Source organism: Oryctolagus cuniculus, chromosome 3 (assembly GCF_964237555.1).
Source record: "Oryctolagus cuniculus chromosome 3, mOryCun1.1, whole genome shotgun sequence".
In the NCBI taxonomy this organism is placed as follows: domain Eukaryota; kingdom Metazoa; phylum Chordata; class Mammalia; order Lagomorpha; family Leporidae; genus Oryctolagus; species Oryctolagus cuniculus.
In genome coordinates this window covers 55,331,133-55,355,866 of record NC_091434.1, presented here as the reverse complement: position 1 = coordinate 55,355,866, position 24,734 = coordinate 55,331,133, and the positions used below count along the sequence as shown (strand labels likewise).

The 24,734-nt window shown below is 36.2% G+C and overlaps 1 pseudogene; it reads right to left on the bottom strand.

The window, feature by feature from the left end:
- Nucleotides 1–22,657: 22,657 nt before the first annotated feature.
- On the bottom strand, nt 22,658–23,235 carry LOC100351404 (large ribosomal subunit protein uL3 pseudogene; annotated as a pseudogene).
- Between the last annotated feature and the right edge of the window lie 1,499 nt (nt 23,236–24,734).

The window sequence follows — 24,734 nt, the reverse complement described above, 5'->3', positions numbered from 1 at the left end:
GGCCCAGCCCTGACTGGTAGCCATTTGGGGAATGAACCAGCAGATGGAAACCCTTTGTCTCTATCTCTCTTCCCACCTCTGCAGCACTGACTTTCAAATGAGTCATTAAAACATGTTTTTCTTGTAGAATTCTTTATTTAGAAGAGCATTAAGAATGAAATAATAAGGTAAACTGAAAGTATGTTATACAGAAAAATGAAAAGCAAAAAAAAAAAAGGAAAATGAAGGAGGTGGGAGTGAGGATGTATCTTCATATTCTTAGAAACATATCAATGAAACTGTTGAAATTTCTTTTCTATATATTTATAAATATGAAATATAAAAAAGACAATCTGAGGCACTAATAAGACAGTATCTAGGAATGCTTTTGGATGAAATCTATTGCATTTCTAATAAAACTTTCAACTTCCAAGTAATTTTATTAGGTCTTTTGGTGTACTGGGTTTCTATTATTTTGGATACTATGTTTGCTGGTATATTATATCTTATATAATACCTGTTTTCACAAAAGAGATGTTACAACTTATTCTAATTAATTGGGAGCATTTTTTTATTCAGACCCCAGTCTATGAAGTTCCTTCTCTCTAAACACTTTCTATTATTCAAAGCAATCAAAATATCTTTTTTATTATTTTTAAAAACTTTTATGTATTTATTAGCAAGAAAAGGCAGAGAAAGAGAGATGTCTCCCATCTGCTTTTTCACTTTCCAAATGGTTGCCAACAGCGAGAGCTGGACAGATCTGAAAGCAAAATCTAAAAACTTTTTCTGGGTCTCCCATGTGGGTTCAGGGGCCCAAGCAATTGGGCTATCCTCTGCTGCTACCTCACACACATTATCAGGGAGCTGGATTGGAAGTGGAGCAGCTGGGACTTGAACCAGCGTCCATACGGAATGCCGGCACTGCAGGTTGTGGCTTTACCCACTGCACCACAGCACTGGTCCCTTAAAATATCTTAATGTAGACATACATGAGGCTATAATACTCATAGATTAGAATGTATGTAGGAAATGGCAGGCAGACAGGTCAATTTGAAGTCCTCCCTTGATTTACCAAAACAAGTAAACAAAAAAACCCTACATTAACCACTTCTAAAAGTAAGCCTTATTCTCTCTGATTTAATGAAGGGATTGGCCTTTTGAAAAAATTCAGAAGGATAATAATCTTTGCTGAATTTCTCCCAAAAGTAAGTTTCAAATCTAACATTCCAGAAAGCACATTAGTATAGACTGCTGTTCTATAGAGCCTGTCAGAGATCATCTTGTACTAGCTTATACTATGCAGTATACTATGCATCTAATAAGTATACTATGCATCTTATACTATGCAAATGGTGGCTTGCAACTTATCTTATACTAGCTGATTCTAGCTACCGTTAGGGGAAAGTGTATACAGAGAAGAAAATTTTGAACGCATAAACAATCAAGAGATTCATTTTAAAGGTCCATGTTTTTTCTTGCTTCACCCTGCTCAATTTTGAAAGAAGAGTGGGTTAATTAATTCAGGAATTGGTCACTGCATTCTCTAAGACATAAATTAATTGGTTGAAACACCTAGAGTTTATTACTTAACTGAAATATTTGTTTTGGTTTCTTTATTGTATGTGATTACATATACTTAAAACATTCAGCAGGATGTTTTTGCACATTCCATGACATATACATAATGAAATATTGACTATAGCAACATATATTAAAATATCTGTCACCTTCAATAATTATTTCTTTATTGTGGTAAAAGCATCTAAAATCTCCCTTAGAAAATTAAATTGGCAAACAAAAATCTGTCTGCATATTAATGTTTATTGCAGCTCAATTCACAATAGCTAAGACCTGGAACCAACCCAAATGCCCATCAACAGTAGACTGGATAAAGAAACTATGGGACATGTACTCTATAGAATACTATACAGCAGCAAAAAAAAAAAATTAAATCTGGTCATTTGCAACAAAATGGAGGAATCTGGAAAACATCATGCTGAGTGAATTAAGCCAGTCCCAAATGGACAAATATCATATGTTCTCCCTGATTGGTGACAACTAACTGAGCACCAAAGGGGAAACCTGTTGAAATGAAATGGACCTTTCTCTCTCTCTCTCTCTCTCTCTCTCACTGTCTAACTCTGCCTGTCAAAAAAAAATCTTTAATATGCATTTCCATCAATTCTTCATTAATATTTTTATGTGTAACAACATTACTTCTAATGCATTTACTATATTAAAGGTTGTAAAATATTATACATTATAACAAATGGCTTCAATGTACTGGGCCACATATAATGAGTACACTCTTGATGCAGACGGATGTCAAACATGTCACACAACAATGCTACTTTCTAATATTCACACCTTTCAATAATTCTTCCATCTGATTGAGGGATGGACCAGAGGAAAACAAAAAACAACAAAATAGATAGAAAAATCACTTCTGTATTTAGTTTACTAAAGATATCGACTTTATCTGGTTTGTAGACACTTTGTGTTTCTTTCTGGGCTTCTGGATGTTTTGAGGAAACAAATTGTAATACTGAAGAGTTTGTCACGGCAGAAAGCAAGGAAAGTCAGTGGTGATCAATCAGATATGAATTGAGGATTTGGGTTCAATTAGATCATTAGTTGAATTAATTCAGAAGAAACTAAATTCACCAAGATCCATGTGAGTCAGTGTAGAAGCATAAGCCTCCTTTTAAGCCTTAAAATGTGTGAAGCCCGATGTTATATCTTCATCACAGGCATTTTAGTGAATCTGAAGCAGAGGCTGTGATTAGCTATGTCCAAATTCCTAACCCAAGAAACTATGAAATAGTAAGTATATGTTTTTTATGCCATTAAAAACTTTTTGGGGTGATTTATTTTATAGCAACTGCTAATGAGAGCTTCATGCACAGTGGATATCTGCAAATTACAGAGAACATCTACGCTACAAACAGGTATGTACCAGTATTCCCTCAACCCAATGGGGATAGGAATTGATGCCTCTCTTCTCATCCCTCAGTGGAACAGTGTTGCAGAATTTTCTACATGTTTTCTCAGAAGTAGCACAGTGTGACTGAGTGCTCTTTTTTTCCATATATAACAGAGAAGAGATCAGGGCCTCAAGGAAATATGGAGTACTAGAGACGTTACATGGAGTAAATAGCAGCAAACAACTGTTGTATAATTAATATTCTGAGATCTAAGTATTCTCTTGTAACCTGTTGCCAAAATAAATAAATAAAAACATACAATACACCAACTGTGGCCATTTCAAGACCAGATTGCTGAGGGCTATGATCTGTGATAGGTAAATTCTACCATTGAATATGATAGGAGGTTGGGGAGGGTTTGAATGATGATGATGGATATAAATCAAAAACCATAATCTTAAATATGTATATTGCTATCTTGAGAGCCTGTAATTTTGAATTTCTATGGTACTCTTAATTGATCTCTTGCATCACATAGACATAGTCTTTAAATTCATGAAAAATTAATTTAGGGCTTGATTCTCAAGATTACTATGTTGCAATGCCAGTTAAAGTCCCAACTTCCTAGGTATTTTATGTGAGAATGAGAACACTGATAAAGAAAGATTATATGGCAGCCTTATTGAAAAGCTTCCTTATAATTTTCGTAAGACCCGATTCTTTAAGTCTTCAAGCCTAAAATGTTATCAACTGATAAATGAAAATACAACTAGAACTTGATGGTTGGTAGGATTTGAGTGTGGTATTATCCCACATATTGCCTTCCTAAGTACTGCCATTCATGTATTTATTGACTTTCTGAAATAACTATGATTTCACACCCAAGATAACATTGGAGAATGAAGTTCATTCACAGCGAAGGATGTGAGGCAACAGATTAATGATTGGTATCTAATGATTTTATCATACAGTTCATCTCTTAGAAACAGAAGGCTTTTGAAAATGGAACAATCTAGTATTTTAACATCAGTGTTGGATGGAAGAAAATTCCTTATGACTTCATAATGATATTCTGAAGAATGGCACTATAAAACACTAAACAATATAGAGGGCAGGGACTCCTAAATATTTCAAATATGATTGCATTTTTTTAAAAAAATTTGTGTCTGCTGATTCCTATATTCATCCAATGATGTCCTTAAACAAAGCTGTCTGCAGCTTACATGTGCAAAACTTGCAAAACTTGGTGATAATTAAATTGTTATAGCTTTATAGATTTAGTATTACATCAAATAAATATGAAACATTTATAAAAATGAGTGGTTTTATTAATTTATAAAATCAAATATAAAATTCTAAATTCTTTTGCAATACAGTTAATATGTAACAAAATTATATCAAATATCCTAGGGGTTACTGTTTATTAAGCTATAAAATTACTGTTACTTCAAATGAGTTATTTTGTAGTTTCTGTGGAGAGAGTACTATAGTCATGTTATAAAAGTTAGGTTTTACTACAGAGAAACTCAGTGGAGTCAGTTATAAATCACAAAGAATGCAACAGCAAGCAAAACCTTACAAAAATTATTTCTTATATGGCAATGGTTGTTAAAGTGAACTTAGTCAGCTAAATTCCCACTCACTATATCTCTTTTTTGCTTTGCTGTAAAATGGATATTAAAATAAATGAAAGCCGGCGCCGCGGCTCACTAGGCTAATCCTCCGCCTAGCGGCGCCGGCACACCGGGTTCTAGTCCCGGTTGGGGCGCCGGATTCTGTCCCGGTTGCCCCTCTTCCAGGCCAGCTCTCTGCTGTGGCCAGGGAGTGCAGTGGAGGATGGCCCAGGTGCTTGGGCCCTGCACCCCATGGGAGACCAGGAAAAGCACCTGGCTCCTGGCTCCTGCCATCGGATCAGCGCTGTGCGCCGGCCGCAGCGCGCCTGCCGCGGCGGCCATTGGAGGGTGAACCAACGGCAAAGGAAGACCTTTCTCTCTCTCTCTCTCTCTCTCTCACTGTCCACTCTGCCTGTCAAAAAAAAAAATAAATAAATAAAATAAAATAAATGAAAAATTAAGCTAATCATTTGATACATTTTCTTGTTTTCTATCTTTTTCTCAGATGGCTAGAATTAATCTACATTTTTAGGCAATGCATTTAGGAAAGAAAGGAAAAATTACAATCTGCTTTCCAGTTGTTTGCAATTTCATTCATATCCTCCATTGGTATAGGAGTGTTACTGCAAATTTTGCTCAGGAATCTTACCTATATTTTTTTCATATCTAGGCCTATGTAGATTAAACTTCAAATTTATTCTGTATCTTAAAGCTGAAAGAGAAACAAAAGGAAAGAACTGAAAATCTTTCTTATCTGTTATTAGAGGACTTACTTACGTTGCCATATTTAACCAACTGTGTTTCTTGGAAATTGCTGTGGTCAGTGTTATTGGCCAATTTAACTTAGCTACAGTGCCAGTTTTTTAATTAAACACTAGTCTAGATGTTATGGTGAAAGTGGTGCTACTTTTGATCAACAAATATATTCAATTGAATTTAAGTAAAGTGTGACCACAAAATGTGAGTGTGCCTTTTCCAGCAAGTTAGAGGAATAAGGAGCAAAGACTGAGGTTTCCCTGAGAAGATAATAATTTTTGAAACTGCAACATAAAATCTTACCAGGCAATCATAAAGATTTCAGATATTCCAGCCTTCACAATTTCGTTAGCCAAAGAACTAACTCCAAAGAAATTTCTCTTGATGTGTCTTTGTATGTAGGTATATAGGTATGTAAGTATAACTTATCTATTTTCTCTTGGTATGGCATCTCCAGAGAGCTTAATACAGTAGTCTAACCATGTGAAGAGTTCTGTAAAAATATTTCTGTATCAGGTAGTTGTTGCCATTAAAAACCCACACTGATTTTTTTTTAATTTTTCTATAACAGCCTTTTTAAGGGGGGTGAGGTAAAACCTCATTCTGACCTTTATTTGCATTTCCCTGATTGCTAGTGATCCTGATCCTGAGCATTTCATCAAGTCTGTTGGCTGTTTGAATTTCATCTTTTGAAAAATGACTGTTCAAGACTTTTGCTCATGTATTAACTGGATTATTTATTTTGTTACTGTTGAGTTCCTTGAGCTCTTTATAGATTCTGGATATTAAACCTTTATCAGTTGCATAGTTTACAAACAATTTCCCCCATTTTATTGGTTACCTCTTGAATTTTTTAAGTGTTTACTTTGCAGTGCAGAAGTTTCTTAGTTTGATGTAATCTGATTTGTCTATTTTGGCTGTTATTACCTGTGCTTCTGGGGTCTTTTCCAAAAAGTCTTTGCTTATGCTGATGAATTGTAGAGTTTTATCATTGTTCTCCTTTATCAATTTGAGGGTATCAGGTAGTAGATTTTTTATTTTTTTAAAGATTTATTTATTATTAAAGTAAGAGTTACACAGAGAGAGAGAATCTGAGGCAGAGAAAGAGAGAGAGAGAGAGAGAGAGAGAGGTCTTCCATCCACTGATTCACTCCCCAATTGGCCGCAATGGTCGGGAGCTGTGCTGATCCAAAGCCAGGAGCCAGGAGCTTCTTCAGGGTCTCCCACACAGGTGCAGGGGCCCAAGGACTTGAGCCATTTTCTACTGCTTTCTATGCCATAGCAGAGATCTGGATGGGAAATAAAGCAGCCAGCACTCGAACAAGTACCCATATGGGATGCTGGAGCTGCAGGGGCAGCTTTACCAGTCACACCACAGCACAGGCTCCAGGTAGTAGATTTAGATCCTTGATACATTGTGGTTTATTTTTGTATAAGTTAAGGGTCTTATTTCATACTTCTGCACATGGAGATCTGATTTTTCCAGCACCGTTTTTTGAAGAGACTGTCCTTTCTCTAGGGATTGGTCTTAGCTCCTTTGCCAAAGATGAGTTGGTTGTAGTTACGTGGGTTGAGGTATGGGAACTCTATCCTGTTCCATTGATTGACATGTCTATTTCTGTGCTGGTAAAAGCTGTGTTGATTATAATTGTCGTATAGTATGTCTGGAAATCTGTTATTGTGTGCCTACATCTTTGCTTATGTTGTTTAAGATTTTTTTTAGCTATTCAGGGTGATTGGTGTTTCTGTCTGAATTTTAGCATCATTTTTTTCTAGATCTGAGAAGAATGTCATTGGTACATTGATTGAGATCTCATTGAATATGTAAATTGCTTTCTGTTGCATGGATATTTTGATATTCATTCTCCACAAACATGGGAGGTTTTTCCTTTTTTTGTTTTCTTTTATTTCTTTAATGTTTTTGTGGTTTTTATCATAGAGATCTTTCACCTTCGTGGTTAAATTTATATCAAGGTATTTAAATTTTTGTAGCTATTGTGATGAGACTGATCTTACAAGTTCTTTCTCTGCCATGGTATTGTTTATGTATACAAAACTATTGTTTTTTAAAATAAAAAAAGCTCACATTTATGCCATCCCCAGTGTCAATAAAAGAGTAGAGCATTTTTTTTTTGTCCTGGTATTATGTTTGTGACTCAGCTGTGGTTGCATTATTTTTCTTGGCTGAGATCAGCTAGGGTTGGCTGAAGTTTACATTGAGGCCATATATCATGCAAATGTGTCCTCCTGGAGCAAAGAGCTACTTTGAAATTCCTTCTCCTCCTTCTATTCCACATATTTTCTCTCATCCTCTACCTCCTCCTCCTTTTCCTGCTACTTCCTTTTCCTCTTCTTTTTCCTCCCCTTCCTTGCTTTTCTTTTTAGTAGCAGAAACATAGAGATAGCTAGGCAGAAAACAGCATGGTTCTTTTTTCTGGTCTTTTTCAAAGCTTTAGTTATTTATTTGAAAGGCAGAGTTACACAAAGAGAAAGAGGTCTTCTATCAGCTGGTTAACTCCCTAGTTGTCCCCAACTGCTGGAGCTATGCTGATCTGAAGCCAGGAGCCCGGAGCTTCTTCTGGGTCTCCCATGTGGGTGCAGAGGCCCAAGGACTTGGGCCATCTTCCACTGCTTTCCCAGGCCACAGCATAGAGCTGAATTGGAAGTGGAGCAGCCAGGACTCTAACTGGTGCCCATATGGGATGCAAGGGTTAGGTGGAGACCTTTCCTGCTAAATCATAGCATCGACACCTTTTTCTGTTCTTAAAAATTGAAACAGTAATAAAGGCCCTCCCAACAAAGAAAAGCCCAGGACCAGATGGATTCACTGCTGAATTCTACCAGACGTTTAAAGAAGAACTAACTCCAATTCTTCTCAAACTATTCAGAACAATCGAAGAAGAGGGAGTCCTCCCAAATTCTTTCTATGAAGCCAGCATCACCTTAATTCCTAACCCAGAAAAAGATGCAGCACTGAAAGAGAATTACAGACCAATATCCCTGATGAACATAGATGCAAAAATCCTCAATAAAATTCTCGCCAATAGAATGCAACAACACATCAGAAAGATCATCCACCCAGACCAAGTGGGATTTATCCCTGGTATGCAGGGATGGTTTAATGTGCGCAAGACAATCAATGTGATAAACCACATTAACAGACTGCAGAAGAAAAACCATATGATTATCTCAATAGATGCCGAGAAAGCATTTGATAAAATACAACACCCGTTCATGTTGAAAACTCTAAGCAAACTGGGTTTGGAAGGAACATTCCTCAATACAATCAAAGCAATCTATGAAAAACCCACAACCAGTATCCCATTGAATGGACAAAAGTTGGAAGCATTTCCACTGAGATCTGGAACCAGACAGGGATGCCCACTCTCACCACTGCTATTCAATATAGTTCTGGAGGTTCTAGCCAGAGCTATTAGGCAAGAAAAAGAAATTAAAGGGATACAAATTGGGAAGGAAGAACTCAAATTATCCCTCTTTGCAGATGACATGATTCTGTATTTAGGGGACCCAAAGAACTCTACTAAGAGACTATTGGAATTCATAGAAGAGTTTGGCAAAGTAGCAGGGTATAAAATCAATGCACAAAAATCAACAGCCTTTGTATACACAGACAATGCCATGGCTGAGGAAGAACTTCTAAGATCAATCCCATTCACAATAGCTACAAAAACAATCAAATACCTTGGAATAAACTTAACCAAGGACGTTAAGGATCTCTACGATGAAAATTACAAAACCTTAAAGAAAGAAATAGAAGAGGATACCAAGAAATGGAAAAATCTTCCATGCTCATGGATTGGAAGAATCAATATCATCAAAATGTCCATTCTCCCAAAAGCAATTTACAGATTCAATGCAATACCAATCAAGATACCAAAGACCTTCTTCTCAGATCTGGAAAAAATGGTGCTGAAATTTATATGGAGGCACAAGAGACCTCGAATAGCTAAAGCAATCTTGTACAACAAAAACAAAGCCGGAGGCATCACAATACCAGATTTCAGGACATACTACAGGGCAGTTGTAATTAAAACAGCATGGTACTGGTACAGAAACAGATGGATAGACCAATGGAACAGAATTGAAACACCAGAAATCAACCCAAACATCTACAGCCAACTTATATTTGATCAAGGATCTAAAACTAATTCCTGGAGCAAGGACAGTCTATTCAATAAATGGTGCTGGGAAAATTGGATTTCCACGTGCAGAATCATGAAGCAAGACCCCTACCTTACACCTTACACAAAAATCCACTCAACATGGATTAAAGACCTAAATCTACAACCTGACACCATCAAGTTACTAGAGAACATTGGAGAAACCCTTCAAGATATTGGCACAGGCAAAGAATTTCTGGAAAAGACCCGGGAGGCACAGACAGTCAAAGCCAAAATCAACTATTGGGATTGCATCCAATTGAGAAGTTTCTGTACTGCAAAAGAAACAGACAGGAGAGTGAAAAGACAACCGACAGAATGGGAAAAAATATTTGCAAACTATGCAACAGATAAAGGGTTAATAACCAGAATCTACAAAGAGATCAAGAAACTCCACAAAAACAAAACCAACAACCCACTTAAGAGATGGGCCAAGGACCTCAATAGACATTTTTCAAAAGAGGAAATCCAAATGGCCAACAGGCACATGAAAAAATGTTCAAGGTCATTGGCAATCAGGGAAATGCAAATCAAAACCACAATGAGGTTTCACCTCACCCCGGTTAGAATGGCTCACATACAGAAATCTACCAACAACAGATGCTGGCGAGGATGTGGGGAAAAAGGGACACTAACCCACTGTTGGTGGGAATGCAAACTGGTCAAGCCACTATGGAAGTCAGTCTGGAGATTCCTCAGAAACCTGAATATAACCCTACCATTCGACATAGCCATCCCACTCCTTGGAATTTACCCAAAGGAATTTAAATTGGCAAACAAAAAAGAGGTCTGCACCCTAATGTTTATTGCAGCTCAATTCACAATAGCTAAGACCTGGAACCAACCTAAATGCCCATCAACGATAGACTGGATAAAGAAATTATGGGATATGTACTCTTTAGAATACTATACCGCAGTAAGAAACAACGAAATCCAGTCATTTGCAACAAAATGGAGGAATCTGGAACACATCATGCTGAGTGAAATAAGCCAGTCCCAAAGGGACAAATACCATATGTTCTCCCTGATCGGTGACGACTGACTGAACACCAAGAGGGAAACCTGTTGGAGTGAGGTGGACACCAGGGGAAACGGTGGCTTGATCAGCATAGCCCTGACTGTTAATGAACAACTTAATACATTATCCCTCTTAGTAGTTTTTTTTATCTGTTCTACTTAATATGACTGATTTAGATCTGTAATTGATGCACAGTTATTCTTAAGTGTTGAAAATTAACTGAAATGTGATCCCTGTTGAACATGGTGGTGGGAATGGGAGAGGGAAGAGATGTATAATTTGGGACATGCTCAGGCTGACTTGCCCCAAGTGGTGGAGTTGGAAGCATACCAGGGGATTCCAATTCAATCCCATCGAGGTGGCATGTACCAATGCCATCTCACTGTTCCAGGTGATCAGTTTCAGTTCACAGTTGGTCATGGTGGAGGGACTGGGAGTCAAAGGGAGCACATGGACAAGTCTAGTACCTGCTAACGCTAACTGGTGGAGTAAATAACGGGGAGAGTGATCCAACATGGGAAGTGAGATACTCAGCAGACTCATAGAATGGCAGATGTCCTAAATAGCACTCTGGCCTCAGAATCAGCCCTAAAGGCATTCGGAGCTGGCTGAAAAGCTCATGAGAGTATTTCAGGCATGGAAAGCCAAGACACTCTGGCAAAAGATCTCTGTGAGTGAGATCCCAGTGGAAAGAACAGGTCATCAAAGAAGGAGGTACCTTTCTCTGAAGGGAGGAGAGAACTTCCACTTTGACTATGACCTTGTCTAAACAAGATAAGAGTCAGAGAACTCAGAGGGCTTCCATAGCCTTGGAAACTCATGACTGGAGCATAGGGAGATTACTGATGCCATAGACAGGAGTGTCAATTGGTAAAGTCAACAACAGGAGTCACTGTGCACTTACTCCTCATGTGGGATCTCTGTCCTTAATGTGCTGTACATTGAGATTTAATGCTATAACGAGTACTCAAACAATATATTTCACTTTGTGTTTCTGTGGGGGTGCAAACTGTTGAAATCCTTACTTAATGCATAGTAAACTGATCCTCTGTAAAAAAAAAAAAAAAGAAATTATCAATTCCCAACTTGACTCTCACTGGGATTAAACATGACAATAGGTCTGCTCTGATTTCATCATCATTTAAAAAAAATCATCTATTATTTTTCACTTTATGTTTCTGTGTGGGAGCAAACTGTTGAAATCAATACTTGATATATACTAAGCTGATCTTCTGTATATTAAGATAATCAAAAATGAATCTTGATGTGAATGGAAGGGGAGAGGGAGTGGGAAAGTGGAGGGTTGTGGGTGGGAGGGACGGTATGGGGGGGAAGCCATTGTAATCCATAAGTCGTACTTTGGAAATTTATATGCATTAAATAAAAGTTTAAAAAAAACGGCACATCATCTTTTCAACCACATTCTCTTGACCAAATTAAGTCCCACAATCAGGTAAAACATATTGAAGAGTGGGAAGTCCCATGAGGAAAGGTTATGGATGTGCAAAATGTGAAAAACTTGGGAAAATATTGTAGTCTACTCTAAGGACTGTATTATAATCTAATTCTACAAAGCTTTGTATTCCTGAAAACATTCTGATATCAATAGTCTCTATATTCTCTGTGAAGTAGGATAAATATAAAGATAGAAGGAGGGGATAAATTGAGATATGCATTTTGGGTTTATTTTTCCAAAACTCATCCAATGAGTAAGTAATTCTTTTTTGTGGAAAGTAGTGAAAGGTATGTAGTGTAAGATCAGACGTGATTCTCTTAATTATGGCCGTCCTTATGGAACCATAAATCAACCAGTAAGGAACTCTAAATCCCAGCCTCACTCCGATATGCACCATGTGTCAGGTGTGAGTTTGTTCATAACCTTAGAATTATATTATTGTCCTCAAGATATTTAAAATATGAATGAAATATATCATGTAAATTATAAAAATATCATATTGTAAGTGCTATAATGGAGATACATAAGAAAATGTGGTAATGAAGTTGAAGGGTGGAAAATTATTTCTTCCTCAGTTGGGGGGATAAGAATCACAGACTAATAACTTTTTAAGCACTCAAATTCTTTAGTAAGGCAAAATAAAATATATAATTTTATAAACAACTTCATAAATACCTCTTGGAACCACTTTCTATTATTCTTCTGATTTACAAAAGCTGCTCAAACTTCAAAGACACTATAAGCTCACTATTCAATGTTTTGATGAAGTTGGTGGATTAACTGTGACAAAACACTTTTGTTTCCTTGATATTTAATAATTCTTAGGAAGGAAAATTATCTGCTTAATGAAAAAAAGAGTTTGCAAACATGGCTTCCCATAGACTAATTAGCATTGTACCCAACACTACAACATTCTGAGTCTCAGCATAATCATCTATATATAAAATAAATATTTCTTATAACTAGCATTTTAATAGAAATAGGGAGGAAGTAAAAAGAGTCCTATGAAATCCCATCACACAAATCGCTAAATAGGATTTTACTAAATGTCAACTGTGCTTATATTTTCTTCTTATTTAAAACATCAACAAATTATAAATTCTAATTTAATAATTTTTGTGTACTTAATATGGATGAGGTAATATCACCATTCCCATCAGGAATATATTAGTCTCAGGCGTCAAGTTATTTTAGACTCACATGAGAATTATATGGTTTAAATATGTTAATGCAGAACATTTCAAAAAATTTTCAGGAAAATTCAATCTTATAATACTATAGATTTTCAAGATATATAAATATATCTTTCTAATCCAATACATTCATTTGGTATTTTTTATTTCTTCTGAATTACCAGATTGAAGAAATATTTGTCCATTTCAGTTACATAGACCTAGGATCCAGAAACTTACAATTTTTTTTGGTGATGCATATATAAGTATCTGAAACAAAAACAGATTTTGAAAAGGCTAGAAATAAGGAAGATAACATGGAAAGGAGCTATTAAGTGAGAAGAGGCAGGGATATTTGTGTACCTATTCTCTATAATCATCTAAAGGTCGCAAAAATAAGTTAAATGGTACAGGATTTGGTATTTATTAAATGAATAAGTAATTTACAGCTGGATAAAGAGGCATTAAAGAAGGCAAGAAGAAAAAACTCTGGGAGCTAGAGGAATGGGTGTTTGTTAATGTTCCGAGAGGACCCTAAATATTTGAGCTAGCACCTACTGCTTCTCGTGGTATGTGTTAGTAGGAAGCTGGAATTGGAAATGGAGTTAAAACTCAAACCCTGTTCTCTGATATATGGAATGTGGCTGTTACAGTTTCTTAACTACTGTGCCAAAAATCCTGTCCCAGTAGATATATATTTTACTTGGCTTATGCTTGATTTACTCAAATCTAACTCTTCAAAACTCTAACTTCTTGAAAATGAATGCCTTTAAATTAACATTCCCTCAGTTTTTCGTGCTTTCTCAAGTTAAATTCAATTTACAATGATGTATACAATGTATTCAATCAAAACATCACAAATTCCAAGGCAATGAAATAATCTTCAAATAAAGTTAGTAGTTCATAGGTACAAATATTACTGCTATTGTATAGTATAACAGAAGTAGCATTGTTGGGATATAACGATGCTGTAAGGTCTAGATTGCAGTCCTAGTTTTGTTATTTTCTTCTCATGATCTTTGATTAATGTTAAGTACTCTCACTGTCTTTCATTCTCCCAGGGTTAAAAATTAGAGTCTGGCTACATTATCACTAAAGTTTCCTTCATTTACAAATTCCTGTTTTTTATAACTTTTTATTTGGAGTTCTTATAAATATAGTATTACAATAGTGTCATGAACTTGGAGCATATTCATTTTTGGAAACATGATTACTGGGGTCAGCGCCATGGCACAGTGGTTTAATCCTCTGCCTGAGGTGCTGGCATCCCATATGGGTGCCGGTTCTAATCCCAGCTGCTCCTCTTCCCATCCAGCTCTCTGCTATGGCCTGGGAAAGAAGTAGAGGACGGCCCAAGTCCTTGGGCCCCTGCACCCACATGGGAGAGCCGGAGGAAGCTCCTGGCTCCTGCCTTTTCAGCTCCGGCCATTGTGGCCATTTGAGGAGTGAACCAGGGGATGGAAGACCTTTCTCTTTCTCTCTCCCTCTCACTCTCTGTAGCTCTACCTGTCAAATAAATAAAATCTTAAAAAAATAAAATCATTATTTCTTATAAAACATCCAAGAACACCATTGAAAAAGAAATTATTCCTTTTGAAAAGTAAATAAAAACATTACTTCACTGTAGTAATTTAATAAGAGAAGTTAAATTTGCAATTTGCATAATCAGACTAAGATTTGAGGAGGTATATCAATGAGCAGAATTAGCAAATATGTTCTAATATTTCTACTTTAAATATTTTTGAGTTCCAGTTTAATAACATACAATGCAGTGCAGTTTCTGTGTAATGCACATATATTTGGCTTCATATGTACACTTTTGTTCAGTTTCTTCATTTCTGATTTATTGTTTGGAAAACAACTTGGACATATTTCAGTATATACTTATGCTGATTACAAAATCAGTATTACTATTTTACATGACATTGTAACATGGCCAGTGGTAACTATGAGAATATAATCTGAATGGTAAATAAAAGGACTATTTAAAGATAGCACACATGCAGGTATATTTAAACAAGGTCTGCACGAGATCGTGTAACTCTACATTGTCTCAACATAACTATAAGCAGGGAATAATTAGATTCTTTACTCCTGCAAAGCTATATTCATAGCAGCTTTAAATTTGAGATAAAACAGCTTTGCAAAACAGAGAAGAACATAAATTGTCCTTGATACTGAATATGGATCATGGAAAATATTAAAATCTCCAGTGTAAATGATATAATTAGAACAATAAATTTTAATTCTGCATGCTAGTTCTTTAGCTGAAGATGAAACAATTCCCTAGTTCATACTTTGCATTTCTACCTCTTTGATATTCTACATGTTAGACCCCATGGAAAATGTTGTGACTGTGAAGGGTATCTTCAATTCTTCATGTTATTGCTTTATTGGTGAAGAAAAATCACATTTGTCAAACTTCTGTTAAATAAGTTAAAACCAATTTTTGACAAAGCAAGTGAGCTCAAAGTCCCTCTAAAAATAACCTTTGGAAAAACAGCCAATAGCAATGCTATAACAATGGGATAGCCATGTAATAACACCATACAAGTCAAATAGTGGTATCTCTGAATCTAATTAACTCTGAAGAATTAAGTGATGTAAGTAACTGATTTAACTATCTTTATGATAAAAATAATTAGATGAAGATATTATTCAGAAACCAATTTTAATGTATTATAATTAAGAGAAATTTAAAGTAGTAATGATAATAGGGACAAAGTTTGATACTACTCAATGTAAATCTTATTTGCAACTAAATCTAGATTGCTAAGTTTATTAGAAACTGTGGTTCTCTAATTTCTAAAACCCTTGTTTTTCATCAAGTTGTGCTTATATTGCACTTAGTAATTGTATTACATGTTAAAATTCAATCTTGAAATTATTCTGTAGTATAACTGTTTTAATTAGATTATAGAAAGTATCAACTATAACTTTCAGCAACTAAATTGCAAGAAAATTATTAATATTTGATTATGCCTGAAATATAATGAAAGCTTAGAAAAAATATTAAAATGATTAAACCTTAAGAAAGATTTAACCCAAATTAAGGAATAATTCTTTTTGCTCATTTAATATTATTAGATATTATGGCATTTTCCTTTTTTGTATATCTTCTTGATTTTCATTAATTTGAAAATATCCATAAAATAAATATTCACTATTTGAACATACTTTTTATAGTGAGTTAATTGAAAAGTGTTAGTTTATTAAAATTGGAGTTTTCTTGTTTAATGAGTGTCAATACTTGTTAGTATGCTGTTATATCTGGTTAAAAAAAGAAACATAAGTAATACCAAATACTTTACTTGTATTTCATAATTTGATCTCTGATTCTCTATATAATTGAAATATATTATTTTAAAAAGAGAAAAAGATATAATTATCACAACTTTTGATGAATTTAGTATTATGAAAATAACAGAGTGAAACTATTATGCTATTGAGAATCCTATCAAAATGTACAATTATTATCTGTCAATAATGTAAAGCAATCAAATTCTATAGCAAAGAAAGGTTAATAGAAAAATCCTAGTATTGCTTCATCCATTGAAATAGTTAATTCACTTTCTCCACTTTATGTTTCCTTTAGAAATGCTTGGACAGCATAGAACTTTTTGCAGAGAACTGAAAACTTTTGTTTGGAAGGTATGGAAATGGTTATTTATAATTTATTTCAACCAGTGTATGTTCATAATATGAGCTTAAGAGCCAGACCGAAAAAAATGTGTCATCCTCTTATCTTTTGTTATCTTATTTGATATGTTTTTCTTCTTATTTTGAGATTTTTATATTTTCAGGTTTATTGAGGTATTGTTGATAAATAAGATTTCATGTATTTCAAAAAACTCCCAAGAAAATTTGATATGCATATACAACATAAAATTATTAGCGTAAATTACCTATCCACTACCAATTAGAAAGTCAATTCTATACTTTCTCACTCAACTATTCTGTTCAGCACACATCTTGATAATGTGCAACCGTAAATTAAGATAAATATACTAGGGGCCGGCGCTATGGCGTAATGGGTAAAGCTGCCGCCTGCAGTGCCAACATCCCATTTGGGCGCCAGTTCGAGTCCCGCCTGCTCCACTTCCAATCCAGATCTTTGCAATGGCCTTGGAAAGCAGTGGAAGATGGCCACATCCTTGGGCCCCTGCACCCACGTGAGAGACCCAGAGGAAGCTCCTGGCTCCTGCCTTCAGATCAGCCATTGTGGCCAAGTGGGAGTGAACCAGAGGATAGAAAACCTCTCTCTCTCTCTCTTTCTGCCTCTCCTTCTCTTTCTGTGTAACTCTGACTTTCAAATAAATAACTATATTTTTGAAAAAAGGATTAATGTACTTATTATTAAAACAGAATGAAAAACTTAAAAATTCAAAGCAGCATAAATTTAGCAGGACTGAGGTTGTTACTCTGCTGGAATTACAATTCTTTATATAATACAAGTGATAATTATGTCTACAACTTATTTTTTCATTTGTATTTGCCTATTATGTGATGATGCTGTCATAATCCATTTTGTTTGGCTGAAGCAAAAAAGCTGAGAATGGTTACTTCAAAGAAGGCACTTTTAGATAGTAGTTTTGAATGCCCAAGAGCGTAACACCAGCAATGACTTGTGGTGAGAGCCTCATGGCCTATAGCACCACATGGGAAGAATGAATGTGAGAAAGATACATACATATATGTATGCATGCAGGCATGGTACACACATATAACTATATGAAAGTATATTTTTGAAGACATTTATTTACTTGTTTATAAGGCAGAGTGACAGGAGAAGAGAGAGAGAGAGAAAGAGATCTTCCATTCATTTATTCACTTTCCAAATGTCTGGCTCAGTTTCAAACTGAATTTCTAAAATTTAGAAATTCTCCCCATTCTTTTTGTATCTCACTGGAGGATTAGACAGTGAATATTCCAGCACTTCTTCCATGGTCCTACCCTGTTTACATGAAAATCATGCCATTTTCTAAAATAGTTTTTCTATAAAGTAATTTTATTAATTGAATCTATAGTTAGGTACTTCAAACAGTAATTATTTCAAAGAAAAATACAAAAATCTACAAGTTATACTTTGTCTATGACATAAAAGCCAAACAGGCATAGCTTGTATGTTGACAATACCTGTGATACAGTTCATATTAGAAGGAACCACCAGAGTTACTTCTTTTGTTTGAGGGATTTGAGTTATCACATTGGAAATGTCAAAGATCATTCATTTTAGCTGTAGCTCAATATTGTCAATTAAATGTGCCTCACAAGCGAGAAAGCTTGATTGGTTTCTGTTTCAGTTGTACTGGGACAACATTAATTTTATGCCATCCGAAGCTATCTATAGTGACAGAATTAGGGGCAATTACATTTTCTTAATGAGATTCCTCCTAAGAGACTAGTAGAGAATACTTGCAATGAGACACAAACTAGGAAGATTAACATGGGCATAATTAAAAAAAAAAGCTCTAGGAACATGTCACTCCTTAACGTTATAAAAATAAAATAAATAATGTTAATAACCAAATTTTTAGAAGTGTATCTACTCCTTTTACAAACTGAGTACTATGTAAACAAGAAGACTATACAGTTACACATAACTATTTCATGGTAAACAAAATTAGTAGGATTGACTTAAAACTATGCAGAGCTGGTATTGCAACACAGCAGGACAAGCCACTGATTAGGACGCCAGAATCCCATACGCCTTCCTCTATCAGAGTGCTTGAGTAACAGCTACACTGCTCACAGTTCAGCTCCTTGGTAATGCACCTGGGAAGGCAGCAGAAGATGGCTCAAGTACTTGAGCCCCTGCCACCCATGTGGGAGTCCTGGAAGGAGTTCTTAGTTTCCTCCTGTTGTCGGTCTGACCCAGTCTAGACTATTATGGTCATTTAGAGAATGAACCAGCTGATGCAAAGCTTTTCTTTCCTCTCTCTGTTTCTCCTTCTCTCTGTGTTGCTCTTTCAAATAAATAAATTACAGTAAATGAAATGCAGTGATAGCAAGAAAACAGAATACTCAAAAACATAAATGAAGGCTTAAATTTGTAAGTATCAAAACATTTATTTATGATCAACTAGACTGTTAACATTTTAAAATCAATATAAAACCACATACAATTTGCATTACAGATGAATTAGAGAGAGAGGTGAGAGACAGATAGCTACATAATGAATAAAGTTACAGAGAGTAAGGTGATTGCATATATCACAATCTATAAAAGTAAAAAAAAAAACCGGAAAGATGGATGTTAAGAGTTATAGCTAATATATAATATAATTATATTAATATTATATTAATATAATATATTAGCAACTGGCTAATATAAGTAGCCAGTTGCTACTTATATTGCAGATATGGTAGGAAAAGGGGGAAAATGTGTGCATCAGAATTTCAAGCCCAAGTTAATGCAAAGCCATTGGAAAATGCTTGAGATTTTTCAGATGAGAAATATTCTGTGAGTCAATACAGAGTATTCAACTCATTGAAATCTTTCTTGTTATTCATTTTATCTCTTCGTTCAAAATTATTATCAGGAGGTCAATAGTAGCCTCTTTTTTGCTAAGCCATTAAAATATTCCTTCTGCTTTTTCAGCAGCATCTAAGTACTAGCTACTTTCGTCTTGCAAACAAGAGTAGTGCTGATGTAGCAAGTCAAACTGGAGAGACATGTTTCCTAGTCATCCTGAACCTTTTCACAATTTCTATGCCATATATAAATCTAAAGTTTCATTTTCATTTCAAACATGTTGTCTAATTAAGGCATGTATATAAAAACAGGATCCACTGAGAGAACCAAATTGTGGGCTACATTTAATGTAATTGTTCAACATATCAAGCTAAGAAATTCATTGGGGTATTGCTGGAAGCTTGTAGACTGGTGGTGTCCTAATTCATGAATTGCTGAATGTGCAAATAAACTTTTTTAAATTAAGAGAGAAAAGAAAAAAAAAAGAAGAAATACAAATAGCTGTCCAAGATTGATTAGGAATTCCTAATTTTAAAGTTTTTAATTAACCTATATAACAAAGTATTCCATTGTTAAAAACACATTCTGTTCCAACTGTTTAGCCTCATCCTTAATTATTATATTATCTATCTATCTGTCATCTACCTATCTATCATCTATCATCTCAGTTAATATCATGCAACACAATGGCAGAATTCAAATGCCTATTGCAAGGATTCCCCAAAAAACCTATATTCATTTTTTTTTTTTTTTGACAGGCAGAGTTAGACAGTGAGAGAGAGAGAAACAGAGAGAAAGATCTTCCTTGTTCCTTTGGTTCACCCCGCAAGTGGCCGCCACAGCCAGCATGTTGTGGCCAGTGTGCTGCACCGATCTGAAGCCAGGAGCCAGGTGCTTCCTCCTGGTCTCCCATGCAGGTGCAGGGCCCAAGGACCTGGGCCATCCTCCACTGCACTCCCGGGCCACAGCAGAGAGCTAGACTGGAAGAGGAGCAACCGGGACAGAATCCGGTGCCCCAACCGGGTCTAGAACCCGGGGTGCCAGGGCCACAGGCAGAGGATTAGCCTAGTGAGCTGCTGCGCTAGCATATATTCATTCTTTTTACAGTAACACACATCTTTAAAATATCAGCAGCATAATATTGATGAATGTTATGTGTCAGTGAAGTACTATCTTGGATCAATTATGATTCTTCTCTGTGATGTCTTTAATCTGCAGTTTAGGAACCATTGCTTTTCATGTTATAGTCTCATGACTGAAGAAAAATAGCAAAAGAATTAGTTGGTAGAAACAAATACAGACTCTTATGTTAACTTCTCTGATGATGTACATTACATCTGTTCTAATACATTATTAAGACCAGTCGTTGGGATAGAAATCCGAGATATATTATCCTCTTACTAGGAGAAAGAGTGAGCACATTGGGAAAAATAATTTCTGATATTATTTCTAGACCTATAATTATGAACTTTTTACTTCTAATTTTCTTCTCATAAATATCAATTTAATCTAACCTAATTCTCTATTCATAATTAGCTCTGGAGAGAAAATGCTACAGATTGTGTAGCAGATAACTTCATGTTATTTCGTTACCAAACTTCCCTAAAAACATGGATTATCATGACTTATTCTGTGAAGGTGGTGGGTCTTTGTCCTAGCATTTGAGACAGTGGTTAGGATGACTGCCTCTCACCTCAGAGTACCTGGGTTCAATGGCTAAGTTGGCTAACTCTGGCTTCCTGCTAAAGATGACCATGGAAGGCGGCAAGCGATAGCCCAAGTAGTTGGGTCCCTGTCACCCACTTAGATACCTAGATTGAGTTCCTGGCTCCCCACTTCAGTTCTAGGCCTAGCCTTAGCTATTGTGAACCTTTGGAGAGTCTACTAGTGAATATCTGCTCTCTTTTCTATCTTATCTCATCATTTCTGTCTCTCAGTAAATGAATAAAAAATTTAAAAAGTTATTTTTCAAGCAAATTTTAATCATGCCCTACATTCTTAAATAATTTTTACTTCTTTTTAAACATTTAATTTAATGAATACTAATTTTAAAGAAGCTAATTTTCCATAGGTACATTTTAGTAATATAGTGGTTCTTTCCCCCGTACCCACCCTCCCACCCTGACTCCCATCCCACCTCCTACTCCCTCTCCCATCCCCTTCTTCATTATGGTTCATTTTCAGTTTAACTTTATATATGGAGGACCAACTCTATATTAAGTACAGATTTCAACAGTTTGTACCCACACATACACACACATGCACACACACAACATATAGAGTACAGTTTAAGACCAAGTTTTACAATTAATTCTCATAGTACAACTCATTAAGGACAGAGGTCCTACATGGGGAGTAAGTGCACAGTGACTTCTGTTGTTCATTTAACAATTAGCACTCTTATTTATGACGTCAGTGATCACCCAAGGTTCTTGCCATGGGCTGCCAAGGCTATGCAAGCCTTTTGTGACCACAGACTCCATCAATATTTGGACACAGACATACACAAAGTGGAAGTTCTGGCCTCCCTTTAGAGAAAAGTACATCCTTCCTTGATGGCCCCTTTTTTCCACTGAGGTCTCACACAGATCCTCCATGTAGGATAATTTTTTGCCACAGAGTCTTGGCTTTCCATGCCTGAAATACTCTCACAGGCCATTCAGCCATATCAGGAAGCCTTAAGGGTTGATTCTGAGGTCAGAGTATTATTTACAGTGAATGTCATTTTAGGAGTCTGCTGTGTGGACTGCTTCCCATATTGGATATTCCCTTCTTTTTTATTCTGTCTTATTATTACCAGGCACTTGATGCTATTTATATGATCACTTTTACACTTAAACCTATCCATATGTTGAGTTTAACATTTCATATGATTACTTTCACAATTAAGATGGCATTTTTACCACTGATTTTAATGGAATTGAGTCCCATGACAAGTTTTTAGGCTGTATCCTTAGAAGTAAGTCTGCAGGACTGTATGTAGAACTATACAGCTTACAGTTACCAACTTCCTCCCCCCTCTCTTATTCCCCCTATTATGTTTTTTTCCTGGAAAGTCACTTTATTGCAATGAAGCACACTCCAAGCCCCATCAGGCTCCTTCCTCCTTTGCGATCCTGTCTTTCTTAAGTGGTCCCATGAACGCCTTCTTCTCCTCCACCCTCTGGAAGCGGCAGTGGCTGAACTTGGAGGTGGTGTCAATGAACTTGAGGTCGATCTTCTCCAGGGCCCACCGCTTGGTCTGCACCAGCAGGGACTTGCGCAGGGTCAGCACCTGCTTCTTGGTGCCCACCATGCAACCTTTAAGCATGACGAAGTCGTTGGTTACTTCCCTGTAGTGCACGAAGCCACCCAGGGGGTTGATGCTCTTGTCTGACAGGTCATAGTCAGTGGAGGTGTTGTTCTTGAGCAGCTTGCCGTCCTTGATCAGGTAGCCCTGGCCGATCTTGTAGATCTTCTTGTTGATCTCCGTGCGGTGGTGGTAGCCTTTCTGCCTAGCCCATGCCACAGAAAAGGCCTTGCGCGCCAGGTGCCATGCCCCAATGCAGGCCACCTTGGGCAGCCCTCGGTGTGTCTTGCGGGGCAGCTTCTTGGTGTGCCAGCGGCTGGTGACCCCTTTGTAGCCCTTCCCCTTGGTCACGCCTGTGACGTTGATCATCTATTATTTTTTACTGGGATGTTTTTTCAATTGACCTTATATTTATATGATTATCTCTATGCTATGTAAACAGTTCAGCATATAGTATGAAGAAGAGAAAAGAAAAAGAAAGAAAGAAAACAAAGAAAAAAAAGGAAATACAAAATAAAAAATAACAATAAAAAACTGTCCCTCTACAGTCAGGACAAGGGCTATTCAAGTCATTGTTTCTAAAAGTGTCAATTATACTTCTGATCCTGAACATTTTTTCATGTGTCTTTTGGCCATTTGGATTTCCTCTTTTGAAAAATGTCTGTTTAAGTCATTTGTCCATCTTTTAATTGGGTTGTTTATTTTGTTATTGTGGAGTTTCCTGATCTCTTTGTAGATTCTGGTTATTAATCCTTTATCAGTTTCATAGTTTGCAGATACTTTCCCCCATTCTGTCAGTTGCCGCTTCACTTTCCTGACTGTTCTTTTGCTGTACAGAAGCTTCTCAATTTGAGGTAATCCCATTTGTTCATTTTGGCTTTGACTGCCTATGCCTCTGGAGTACTTCTTCAAATTTCATTTTTGTTTGTTTGTCAGTGAGAATTATTTTGTTTGTAACCAAGTTTTCCTCTATCATTTCATCCTGGATATTATATGTGAGATGAAGTATATAGAATCAAGGGAAAGCCCAAAGTTATCCAATCAGTAAGTCATTAGAGAATGTCATTTAAGAAAGGGGACTTACATTTTTCATTAACTAAGCAGGCATTTTGCCAGAAATTCACAAAATACATTTTTTTAAAATGCTTAATCTTAATAACAATGAAAGAACTGACTGCAAAAGATAAAAAGGGCGCTGGCACTGTGGCTTAATGGGTAAAGCTGCCACCTGCAGTGTCAGCATCCCATATGGGTGCTGGTTCAAGTCCTGGCTGCTCCACTTCTGATCCAGCTCTCTGCTGTGGCCTGAGAAAGCAATATAAGATGGCCCAAGTCCTTAGAACCCTCACCCATATGGGAGACCCAGAAGAAGTTCCTGGCTCCTGGTTTCGGATTGGTGCAACTCTGGCTGTTGCAGCCAATTGGAGAGTGAATTAGTGGGTGGAAGTCTCTCTCTTTCTTTCCTTCTCTCTCTGTGTAACTATGACTTTCATATATATAAATAAATCTAAATAAAATAAATAAAAATAAAAAAGGACAGAAAGTAAAGCAGAGAATTCAGTTGGGTGACATGAGCTAAGAATTTGGAAATGGAGATGAAAGGACAATGAGTTTGAGTTATGTTTTGATAGAACCAAAAGAACATGTGGTTGTACCAGATGCAGCAGTGCCTCCCTCTCCTCCTCTCCCTCCCTCGCCCCTGTTCATCTCCCTGTTTCCTTCCCTCTCTAATAAATTAATGAAAGTTTATAAAAGAATCATATGTGCTTAGTAAATGAAAGGAAAATAAGAAATAAGAGAAAGTGCTGTCATGTCAACCAACATGCCAGATCAAGAAAGAAATGTGTTTCAGGGGAGATGAAATGTTA